The sequence below is a fragment of the Ursus maritimus genome, unplaced genomic scaffold (assembly GCF_017311325.1).
Source record: "Ursus maritimus isolate PB19 unplaced genomic scaffold, ASM1731132v1 scaffold_3, whole genome shotgun sequence".
Taxonomy (NCBI): Eukaryota; Metazoa; Chordata; class Mammalia; order Carnivora; family Ursidae; genus Ursus; species Ursus maritimus.
Genome location: NW_024425563.1, coordinates 35019702 through 35032762, shown reverse-complemented (window position 1 = coordinate 35032762; position 13061 = coordinate 35019702). Strand labels below are relative to the sequence as shown.

Below are 13061 nucleotides of genomic sequence, written 5' to 3'. Positions count from 1 at the left end.
AATTATTATAATATAATAAGTGATAAGTATTATAATAAATTATGGAATATGATATAGAAAGTAGGAGTTTGGCAATTAGAGAAGAATGGTAAGGTCATTCCAAACAGAGGCAATAACGAGTGGTATAAGATTTAAGGGTAGAAAGCACAAAAAAAGAGACACATTCAGGAACAATGAAATGTTCAGACAGTTTAGATTGTATTGAGGGGAAAGAATGCCAAGAAACAGAGTTAGTTTGAGTTAGTTTGAGTAGTTTTGTTTTAAGTGAGTTTTTATTTAAATTCCAGTTAGTTAACATACAGTGTAATATTAATTTCGGGTGTACAATTTAGTGATTCAACACTTATATACAACACCAGGTGCTCATCACAAGTGCCCTCCTTAATCCCCATCACCTAAATAACCCATCCCCCTGCCCGCCTCCCCTCTGGTAATCATCAATTTGTTTTTGAGTAGGTTTTAAAGTGCTTAGCATGCCAAGCAGAGTGGGGCTGAATTCTTTATGCACTTTTTAATCACTGCAGGGAGTGGTGGGGAAAGGGAGTTCAGTGGGAGAGACACATGGTCAGATGTCCATTTCAGAACCAATCTATGGAAGGTACATTCTCTAAGGAAAACCTGGGTACGATGAGCCACAAGAAGACTACGGTATCTCAGGTACCCATGAGAAGCACCTTCCTCCCTAATCTCACATGCTTGGACAGAGGACCCACAAGTTATGCTTCGGTTCCTGGCTTTTATTCTAGTCCTTCACTGGGGAAAAATAAAATGCCTTCCCATCCACACTGTTGACCTGGGTCCATAACATTCTACTTGTAGCCAGCCTATAAGTAGTAGCTTACTAGTTTTGCTAGATTTGGGCATTCTATCTAGAAGAATTTCTAAGGAACTAGAGATCAAGCTCATAAAGGAACTTTAAGCATTTCCGTTGTTCAGGAGCCCTGCTACCTTGTCCCTCCCTTCTCCCATGAATACTATAGCTCCTAACAGTTCCCCAAATCGCCTTTCCTATCCGATCTCTGTAAGTTTTAAATTAATAAACCTGTACATGGAGGTGGGGAGGGAATGGAGAAAGAGCTGGGAATCTCCCAAGATGATTTTGATGTGAGGCCAGATTTGCAAACCCCGATAAAGACGTGATGTATCTCAGTGCACTGAGTCCATTGGGTGTTGCTATGGAGACTGTCCCTTCTCTCAATGATAGGCAATAAGGAGAGTCATATCTCTGCTTTAGTTGGCCCTCCTGGTCCCAAACCTTGTTCCCCTACTCCTTGTTTGTTTGCTATGATTTTGTAACATGCTTTCCTACTATTTAGAAAACGCTTAAGAGTGGAGAGAAATAAAGGCTAATGCAGAGGTTTCTCCTTTGAGAATTTAAAAGGATGGAACTAGCATCATCTGAGATAGAGAATTCAGGAGGAGAAGTAAGGGGGAAGGAAAGCAATGAGTTTATTGAGGAAATGTGTTAGGCTTAGAAGGCCTTTGAGCTTTTGACCAAATGGGAAGTGAAAATTAGTGCTTATTGAATGAAAAATGCCCAGATTTTATTGTTTTTTTTCTCTCTCATAATATCATTGCACAAAGGCTTACATCGTCTTGACAATTAAAATTTTCCCCCACTTCAAAGAAATGGGACATAACATTGAAATTTTATGTGATGGCCTCAAGTAGATAATGAATGTGTTTTGAATATATAAAGAAATTATTGGTTTCCAATCGGTAATGATCCATATGAAATATAATAGTAACTTCAAATATATAGGAATCCATATTAGTTAATTAATTCAGTCATCATTTAACAAATATTTTTGTGCTCACAAATTTCCAAATACTGTACTAGATCATTGAAATGAATAAGACAGAGTCCCTGCTGTCAAAGTGCTCACAAACCAGTGGGGAAGCCAGACAACTAAATAAAGAATAACCTAGCACTGTAATAAGTGTGTGCTCAGTGAGGGGTCATATGGGCTAGGAAAAGTGCCCAGGAGGATTTGGCCTCTAACTTGAAAACCAAATAAGAAATAATACTAGTTAGAGAAGAGGGGAGCAGTAATTCTAAATGTAAGGCATCATGTACAAATGCCTTATCAGTAAAAAAGTTATTCTAAACATGTCAACAAATTTAACATACAATTTAAGAAGAATGAGAGATTGAAACCCAGGGTATTGATTGGTGGTCAGCCAGCTGAACAGGCACAAACTTAAATGTGGATCACGGACCTTCTATATGAAAATGGCCTGGTACTCATTACAAATGCTGCTTTCAAGGCCCAAAACCACATCTGAATCAGCATGTCTGGAGTGGGTAGTAGGAATCTGCATTTTTTAGTAGAACCTCAGAGATGCTCTAGTGTTTGAAAACATCTGATCTAACTGTTCCCTCCTATCAGGGCTACAGGAAGACACTCTAAGAATCCAGGAAAGTGATACAGGAAGTGCCTCCTTATGTCTCTGAATTTTCAGCAGTTCACATTCAATTATGTAAGGAGGGCGGCAGTTCTATGCATAAAAGAAAATAATTGTTTATGTATCACATATACCCCCAAAATAAATACATTGAAAAACAGAGCAGTTTATGTGCCTTAAAGAATAAAATGATAAATTGATAAAGTGGGAATTGAAATGTATTTGCAACCTAGTAAGTTAACAGAAAAACAATAATTTGTGTTTCTGAGTCAGCAGTTAATCACTCAAAACTTGAATCAGCTCTATAGACTCTCTACCTCTGAGCTTCATGTAATTTCAGAAAGTTTATGTTCCTTTTTATGCCAAACTCCTCCAATTCATAGGATCTCGGATCTATAAGAGGCCTCATACTTGGATAGTCCCAACCCATCATGTTACAGAGAGAGAAACTGAAGCCTAGTTAAACAATATGGCAGAAGTCACACACACTAACTAGTAGCTAACCTAGAACTATATTCAAGTTTCTTGGTCACCATGTCAATGTTCTTTCGTAAAGGGTCAGTCCAGAGTGAAAAAGAGCAGAAAGACCTGGATGCAAATCTCATTCTTTCCTGTTATTTACCACTGACTAAGCCACTTACTAGCCACGTGACCTCAGACATGATACTCAACCTCTCTATGCCTCAGTTTTCTCCAAAATATTGCCTCCTCCTTATACAGGGCAATTATTTAGCATAGTCCTCAATACATGGAAGTGTTGAAAAAATTTATCATTATCACTATTGTTTATTATTATTGTTATTAGAAACATATGGTAAACACATTCTACACTACCATGGTACCCAAGTGCCAACCTTTTCCTTTTACTTGGAGTTATCTGTAGTTTTTAATGTTTACCCTATATTCTCTCATATCTTGAATTCACAAACTACTTTCGAGAGTAAAATTTGCAACCCATGATAGCATACTTGCTTAGTTGTTTTTACAATGCCCTTCTCAGAGGACGATCCTACAAAGAAAAATCACTAGATCTTCAGCAAAAGTAACCTTTTATTTAAAAGTGTCCTCTGCAAATACAGTGTGCATGAGAATGTTGATCCACACTTTCTTTTATTTATTCAGTGTCAAGATTTAGGCACCATGTTAGTACTACTGTACCACTACAGATTCTGGGTATGTGGCACTTCTGCTTTTGAGGTTAATTTTAACACTGTTGAAATGTAGTCATTTTTGTATAAGTAATGATATGGTTTTGCTAAGGTCCTGTAATGCCATTGTGCTAAAAAGCTCATACGCCTCTTAAAATGTGAGTGAAACCTCTCAGAGACCTGTTCCACACAATCTGAGTCTGATGTGATGGAATTACCCAGCCAGTCCGGGTAAATGTCAGGATTGGGTGGTAGGAGCAAAAGTGTAACTCTGTTCCAAGAGGAATAAAAAAGTTGGCATAAAAAAGGATCATCTCCAAAGTGAGTTGTGACTTGTATTTGTGTCTCCTTAACACTGCCGCAAGGTGTTCCGCATTGCTCAGAGAGAATCAAATTTGGAATTCTTGGGCACCACCTTTCACTCTGAGAGAAACAGCTAAAAAGTAAATAAATGTTGAACTTCCCAAGCAGTTCAGCCTGCCCTCTTTGGTCTCATTTTGTTTCCTCTATCCTCCTCCCTTAAAGAAAGAAAGGAAAATAAATGGAGAGCTTTTAAATTAGAAAAAATAGGCGCCTCTTTGAGGTTCTTTTTTAAGACACTAAAAAGAGTACATTAGCATTGATGTTGGCACTGATAAATGGCTACTTCTAGAAATACTGAAAAGGCTTTCCTGGAATAATAATTACATATTGTATACTATTTATTTCTGTAATTTTATAGTGATATTTTCCTGAAAATTCACTTTCTAGTATTGTGATTTTTTTTAGCCACTTCTGAATTAGAGGATGGAGGAAAGCAAAAGCTTGTACTTAACGAGGGGTAATGTTCATAATACATTAACTAACTACTAGAGCTTAATATCTGTTCCTTTGGTGTCATAATACCAGTAGTCTTCTCTTGATCAGGAGTAGAACCGAAAACAGAAGAAAAATATTTGATCAAAAGAGAGAGAATTAAAGATATAAATTTCTAATTGTGAGCAGAAGTATCTAAGGGAAAAAAATTTAAAGGCATGATGCAGAAGGAATTTAGATTGAAAAGACAAATTACATTCAGTTCCTTGATGATAAAGAAAGGACAATAAAATGAAGACATCTCTGCCTTATTAACAGGGATTCAAAGAAGCAAGAAATAATCTCAAAGAAAAAACATCAACAATTTTAAATGGCTTTATATTCCCTTCAATGCTGAATCTGGAGACTAATAACTAATATGGTAAGGAACATGGTTTTTGTGGGCATCACATTCCTTATCTTCAAAGTGAAGGCTCTAAATTAGATTAGGGATATCAAATACAATACCCTCATGCTGGCCTTTCTCTCTAGCACCCATGGCAAGCACTGATAACAGATCAAGGGATTTCCTTGCTGAGACCAGATTCAACTCTGTGAACCTTCTCCACCCAGCCAGGTGGCCACTACCCATCAACCCTTTTATTGCTCAAATCGAAATGAACTTGCTCTTCTCAGTTTTGCTATTAAATATATGAATATAATTTTGAAATGTTTAATTTGAAAATTTCTTAAACTATTTTTTAAAAAATAAAAATGCTAGTATCATCAGTAGAAATAGCTGTTAACTTAAAATTTCAATACAGTCAAAAATAAGCTCTTGGTAAAATCTTGTGGTCAGCTTTATCAGTTCAAATTGATAGAAATGCTACCTGCACGGTTTATGAGCTAATCTTACATTGTTTGTAGTAAAGACTACAGAATCATTTATTTCCACATCATTTTACTTATGTCCAGGTAAAACTTTTCAAATAACAGAACATTACCTATATCACAACTGGTTGGATAAACAAATGTATTGGATAATACCTATCATATAAGCTCATTTATTAGTTATAAAATGTAATCATAAACCATGGCAAACCACAAGCCCCTTGAGTAAACTCTAGTGAACAGCTCAAGCATTCAAGAAACTAAGCACATGCCATGACATTAGGGACCAGATGGCTTTATTGAGTCGTTTTCCTGTTTTCCATAAAGCTGAGTTACCACATTCCTAAAAATCTTTTCTATTTCTCAATTAGAGCATTGCCCATTGCCTTGGTGCTTGATCTTGAAAACGTACTGAAAACAATTGTACTATGCCTTCTCAATATTGGAAATTTCAATAACTGAAAACATACCTTTGTTGAAGAATCCTTTGGTAAGTTTCTTTTCCCAAGTTTCTTCATTTTGTAACTTGGTTTCCTACTAAGAATTGCCCATTCAAATCTGCCTTGCCATGCCAAAGTGCTGGGTGCTATTTTTTCTTGCTCACCTCACCTCACAGGAATCAGGACAAAAAAAAAAAAAAGACTATTTAGATTTAGTTCTGTGATTGAATCTGGGCAGCATGTGCCATTTTGTGGCAACGTGTATTTTCTAAAGAGACACTACATTGTGAGCATCTAGTGAAGAATTTAGTAGTGTCTTGGAGGTCCAAGTGTAAACCAAAAGTCGTAGGTTACTTTGGGGGGAGATATAATTATAAGCAGAATCCATGGATTTTAAGTGAAGAAGACTTACACGCAAACCTGGCTCAAGGGATGACTCTGCCACAACCTGCCAGTTATATTCCATTGAGAGAGAAATGTGAATGTTTTTAAGCAATGAGTACTGGAAAAACTAAAGAATACACATCAGAGGGATACCAGAAAAAGTTCTTAAATTTATTGGCCTACAGACCTTATTTTACTTGAGTTCTTAAAGGAAGTAATTGTCCCCCATGGAGTAGGTGGGTGACAAGAAACTAGTGATTGTTCAGCTGAGAGTCCTGCTACTTCAGAAGTCTGGCATCCTTATTCTCCTGAGTTCCCCTGCAAAGTGATTGCTAAGAGTTTTATACCATCACTGTCTTCTAAAAATTATCAGAGTATTGTCATGTGTATTTTTTTCCTAAGGATACTAAAGTTGCAGTCATTCTTTTTTTCATAATGATGTTGATTTATCTGTGGTTGTGTAAAAAGTCACTATCACAGAGTCAGGACTACTGAACCAGCTAATTGCAATTCCAGAAACTCTGATTAAACATATTTTCTTTGTGGAATCTATATGTAAGTATTGCTAAGTTATTTGGTTTGTTAAATACTGGGCTTTGACATCCAAGCTCTATAGCATTTACGTTACTTATTGTTTTAAAACTGTTTTTAAAAAAAGTAATTTAAAATGTAAATTGATATATCTCATGTATGTTTGGAAGGGTTAAGAAGCGGAGTTAACACGAAGGAGCATGAGACTTCCAGACTTCGAAATCAAATCATTCAAGAAGTGACACCTCTCAGAAGGAAGGGTGACAGGTATGAGGTCAGAGTACCAACCTGTAGCTGCTCACCTGAGCATCTTTGCCCTCAATTGTTTCTCAAAATAGCAATGTTTACAAGTGGTTGTTTGTTTGTTTGTTTGTTTTTAATGGGGAACGAAGTGCTAAGAAACTTCTCCCACTTTTTCCCCCAGCTTCTACCCATTTCTGTCTCTTGACAAAGAATTTCAAGCATGTGTCAGTACTCTTTCCTTCTACTGGAAAGTAAATAAGGCGAGATAGTGTGTAATTCAGTGGAAATAATGGAAGAACAATTCTTCAGTATTTTTTATAGGAGATCATAGATTTTATGTTTGTAAAAAATCACCAATTATCTTAAATATAATAATTGGGACCAACAAAAGTCAAGGCGTGCCAAAGCATGTTAGAAAAGTTAAAATAGTGCCTTCCTGCAACTACCTTGAATTGTTAAGTTTAAATGTTATAAAGTCATTTTTTAGCTCATTTCTTTATTGCTATGAAATTAATATGTGTCCGCTATTTCCTCTTTATTTTTAATTTTTTATACTAGCAGCTACTGTTTTAGTTTTAATGAGTGTTTATGATATGATATCTGTTATAATTCATTTCCATGTTCAAGCAATTCACCTTCACAAACACATTTCCAAACTAGCTATTTTACTTACGCTAATGACAGCATAAATTGATATATCAGGGAAAAGAGAAATATGGTAAATTGAGTTGGATGGTTTATGTTAAAATCCAAGTACGAATTCTATTATCCAACTGGATTTGTATTTAACTGCATTTGAGAAGTTTTCTAGACAGAGGAGTAAGACTTAAAGCATTATTTCTGAATTTAATGCTTTTGTGAACTTACGTCACACATTAAAATCATCTTAATGCACCTTTTTGTCAATTCTTCACAATAGTGTTACAAAAGGAAGGGAGGAGAGGATACATTTAAAAAGCAAATGAAAAAGAACTCAATGGGAGCCTATTAGGCTACCTGTTGATGAGCATGTAAGAGAGTCATTAATATGCGGCTCATTGACATGATAGGCCATAATGACTCCTCCAGGGACAGTTCAGTCTATTGTGTCAGAGACTAGTTAGGGATTCATTAACGTGAAGACTCATGACTTCTTAATATGCAAATTATTAATGCAATGCACTGAGGCATCCCTCACAAATGTCCACATTTTGCATTACATGTCTTCTTTGCCACCCTTCACCCACACCTTTTGTGAACTGTTTTCTTTTTTCCATCCTCTGCTGCAGATCTCTTCACAAAAGATTCTGTACTCTTGTGGAATCTACCACTTCACATTCAAAGACCTCCTCCCCTTCAGCCCACATTTCTGGGATTCAGTGCAGGTTTACATATACAAACCCCTTGAACATTTTTAATAAATCAGTAAAAATTCAGCATAAAATCTGATTTGATATATTTCTCCAATGTCAAATTGGTTTTTGGCTAAAGGCAGGGCAACATGAACTACATGGTGGTTTTTAAGAACTGAGACTCTGAAACATGAATAGTATCATTTATACTGAAGGTGGGAGGGGAAAGAGAAAAAGCCGAAAAAAGCCCAAGAGAGAAGACACAAGAAAAAAAAGTTTAATTAAACTAGGAAGAGTAAGTATTCATACCAATGTAATACATTAAATGAAGAAATAGTTTTAAACCACTCAATGTCTGGCATGCAGGAAGCAATTAGTAGGTATTAGCTGTTATTATTATGTTAGCATTTTGCACTTTGAAGGTAATATCCACATTTCCCATTAAAACAATAAGAAAAATGTTATTGAGTGAAAGTTGTTCCATCTTTAAATTAACATGCCATAAAGAGAGGATCAAACATATTCTTCATTCCTACAGCAGAATTAGTTACAGCATTCATGGAGAGGTACTCAAGTATCCTTTGAAGCTTGTCCACATTTCATGTATAGAAACTATGTTTTAATATACCCTTTCATGTGGGACTTTATATATTACCAAAATTCATTTTCTTGCCACCCTATTATTCTAACCTTATCTAAAACACAGTACCTTCTCTACTAAATTTCAGGAGAAACAGACCCTATTTCTACATTCCATAAGCCCTAAACTTAGAAGTAGATCTACAGAAGTCTATTTATCATAAAATTCATATCTCCATACAAAATCAGTAATTTTTTTAAAGCTAACAGCTTTATCTAATTATGTATACCATAAAGTTGATTTACTTTAAGTGTACAATTCATTAATTTTTAGTACATTTAGTATATTTTTAGAACCGTGCAGCCATCACCAAAATCTAATCTTCAAACATTTCCAGTACCCCCAAAAGAAACCTCGTGTCCCTTATAATCATTCTTCATTTCTCACCCCCAGCCCTAGAGACACTAATCTTCCTGTCTCTATTTATTTCTCTAATTTGGACATTTCATACAAGTGAAATTATGCAATATGTGTCCTTTCATGTCTGGTTTCTTTCACAGATCATAATGTTTTGAGACTCATCAATATTGTAGCATGTATCAGTATTTTCTTTTTATTGCTTAATAGTATTACATTATATAGATATAACACATTTTGTTTATTCATTTACCAGTTATTGGGCATTTGGATTGTTCCACCTTTTGGTTCTTGTGGATAGTACTTCTATAAACATTTACATTTGTGTGGACATGTTTTCCTTTCCCTTGGGTAGAAACCTAGGCGTGAAGTTGCTGGACTATGGTAATTCCATTATTTCACATATTGAGAAACTGTCATACTATTTTCCTAGAAAGTGGCTGTACCATTTTATAATTCCACCATTAGTTCATGAGGGTTTTAATTTCTTCAAGTCCTTGCCAACATTTGTTATTACCTCTTATTGATCATAATCATTCTAGTGGGTGTGAAGTGATACCTTGCTGTGGTTTTGATTTGCATGTTTCTAATGATGTCGAGTATTGTTTTATGCGCTTATAGGTCATTAAAATAGCTTCTTTAGAGAAACATCTATTCAGATACTTAGCTTATTTTAAAATTGGGTTCTCTTTTTATTATCGAGTTGTAAGACTTCTTCTGGATATAAGTCACTTACTAGATACGTGATTTGTAAATATTTTCTCCTCTATGTGGGTTGTCTTTTTTTTTTTAAGACTCTACTCATTTATTTGAGAAAGAGAGAGAGAGCACAAGCATGGGGAGGGGCAGAGGGAGAGGGACAAGCAGACTCCCTGCTAAGCAGGGAACCCAGGGTGGGGCTCAATCCCAGGACCCCGAGATCATGACTTGAGCTGAAGTGAGATGTTTAACCAACTGAGCCGCCCAGGTGCCCCCTACAAAGACTTTGTTTGATTAAATCTCTTTAAATAGGAGACAATATTATTTTTAACATAATCTTTATTAATATAATTATCACAAGCAGCTAATTATACTTCACATTCTTCTAATGTTAATTTCAATACTAAATGCTAGAAAACAACCAACAGTTATTGGTCCTCCCCAGGTTCTAGACTGAAGTAGGTGTAAGCAGATTCAGAAATGCTGCAAATGAACGTGTAGATTCGAGGAAAGAAGTCCAACTGATTTAGGAAGCTCACAGTAAAAACATAATGCTATTTTCTCTGGATTCTACAGTTGGAAAAGATAGAGTAAGCAGGCAGGAGCTCATCATTGCCAGGATGACTCTCTCAGTTGAAGGCTTTTCGATCCCTAATTAAATAGAGCAAAGTTTATTATCAGGAAATCCTAAGTAGATGAAATGAGAAGGGCTCAATAAGACTGTGGTTGGAGATCAGTACAAGAGCAGTATGGTGCTTGGGAAGGACTAGTTGAGAACCAGATATGAACCAAAAGGCAAGGAGCCTTTTGACTGAAGACATTGGGCCACAGACTGGGATTGAGGAAGGAGTATGGTACAAGAGCCAAATTCTGCTGAGATGCAGCTACTTTGCCAAAGATGGGAATCTCTGCCACACTCTTAACAAGCTAACAGCAGACTTTGTAGTCACATTCTGAAGAATACTTCTATCAAGGGGGCTTAAAGGACTCAGTCCTTCTATTGGACATCTTGCTAATTCAGAATAATGTTAGCTAAAACTCAGTGTGTATTCATTCAACAAATATTTAATATTTGCTAGCCATTATACTAGAAGTTAAACCATGAGCACAAGCCAAGATTAAACAAACTCTGCCTTCATAAAGTTTACAGTCTAAAGAAAGAGAAATATAAACCAGCAGTTTAAAAATCACAATTGTACCATTCATGATTGGGGAAACATGGGGTCCTACAGAAAAAATATTAGGAGCACTATCCCAAACTCAAGGAAGGAAGGGAGGGAGTCCAGGAAGGCAGTAGCACCTGTGCACACATGTGGGCTTGTAAAGAGAGGAGGTCAGATCCTACAATCTGATTGCAGATTGTATTTAAAAGCTTGATTTTCTGAATCAGAAAATATACATTTTTTCAAGAAGAAAAACTGTTTTAAAAGAAAACTCTTGAAAGTTGACTTCATTCTAAATGGCAATTAACTTTATCCTTTATGTTGCTACTCTTGCTTAACCCTCTTACCATACCTACAAAAGTGTTATTTCATTTAGATTTACTAATTTTCTTTTTTGTTTAAATAGCATTACTCTTTTTGGTACTAAAAAATTTCCAGTTTTTAAAAATAATTATAATTCAGAACACCTGTATTTATGTCTTTTGTTTATACCAGTTATTTTCAATCCTTGGGCACATCAGAATCACCTGGGAAGCTTTTTAAAAAATACGTATTTCTGAGCCCTGCTCCAGACCAATTCAGTTAGTCTCTATAGTGGGGCCTGCATATGGGTGCCTTATTTTTCCCTTTCCTGTGTGCAGCCAAGCTTGAGAAACACCAGTTTACTTTACTATTCTACACTGGCTTTTACTCTATGAAGGTATGGTTAGTGTGAAATTAAGTCCTTCAGTAAAAATACTCTGCTATTAAGAGTTTCCATGGGGTGGGGAGAGAAGATGGTATATATAATCAAATAGTCTAGCATTAATGTAAATTTTACACAAATTGTACTTCTGCTACTATTAAGTCTATAAAACAATTGATTTTTATTCTTCATGGGGATTACCCACCCATACTTCAGTGCATTTAAATTTACTTATTTTTTTTTTTTAACTGAAAAGAAGCCTACATACTGTTTAGGGTAAGAGACATCCATCATTTCTACTTTAACATCTATATTGCTCATTATAAAACTGATAGTGATTGTAAAAATTTAGACCTGAACTAGTAAAACGTTTTCCAGTTGTACTGTGTGGCAGATTGTCCAAACAATTACTGCAGGTGCAAGCACCATATAGTGTATTGCCAAGGACACTGGTAGGTTAGACCCTATAAAAGAAACGATTAGAGTCTTGAGGTGAAATAGTAAAAATGAGATGACAGTTATTGAAAAAGGCAGAACTTGCAGCGTAATAATTTAAACGTAAGTTTGTGGATAATGTGGATAGCTTAGTGTGTTTGGAGCTTATCATGTGTAAGAGAATGGTTCATATAAAAATACTGCAACCACATATATTCTGGTCTTCTTTTTTCCTGACTTGGTATGTAAGTGAGGACACTTGCAGGGTTGCAGTTGCTATCTTTGAGGATCAGCATTTTACAACGGTTTCCTTCTTTTGTATGTACATAGTGTTGATTTTATGAAAAAAATTCTTTTTACATGTCTCAATTTACATAAGCTTATTCCATATGTGTAATACTAGTAGTCAACGGTCAGGATAATCAAAATAATTGAAAATAAAAATAATGATAGGTACAATTATCTAGTGCTTTTTAACTCAAATAATTCAAATGCTGAATTCCTTCTTTGATTAACTGTAGCACAACTCCATTTTCACTAAAGCAAAATTGCAATGCGGTGCACCAGTGGAAAAGATGGATGTAGAAAGATAGGAAATGAGACTCTGGGCAACCAAAGAGCAGCCAGAGAGGGGAGAAGGGGATCCTAAAGAGGTTTCGTGCCTTTCCTGCATGAGACCCTGTGGCTATGTGGTGACTGGTATGGCCAAGAGTTTATAGGAGGCATAAGGAGCATGAGAACCTAATGTTAACAAAGGGGAAAGGTCCATCACTTGAAACTGCTTCAAGTATTGCCCTTGTGGCTTTGTTCAGCATGGAACTCTGTTCCCCTAGATTTTTTCATGACTGACTCTTCATGTCTCTGATCAACTGTCATTTTCTCAGTGATGTGCAGTCTTTACTCATCCATATGCGGTATTGTATTTTATACTCTC

At 35.8% G+C, this 13061-nt stretch overlaps 1 protein-coding gene and 1 long non-coding RNA gene across 2 annotated transcripts in view; one reads left to right on the top strand and one right to left on the bottom strand.

Annotated features, from left to right (window-relative positions):
* PPP1R3A (protein phosphatase 1 regulatory subunit 3A) overlaps positions 1 to 13061 on the bottom strand; it is a 36781-nt gene that overhangs the window by 9063 nt on the left and 14657 nt on the right. The window lies entirely within an intron of this gene.
* Positions 4679 to 13061, top strand: part of LOC103659010 — a 43489-nt gene continuing 35106 nt past the window's right edge. The window contains exons 1-3 of the long non-coding RNA XR_567380.2: positions 4679 to 4770; positions 5591 to 5709; positions 6745 to 6841. This is a non-coding gene — a long non-coding RNA (uncharacterized LOC103659010). The remainder of the gene's footprint in view (positions 4771 to 5590; positions 5710 to 6744; positions 6842 to 13061) is intronic.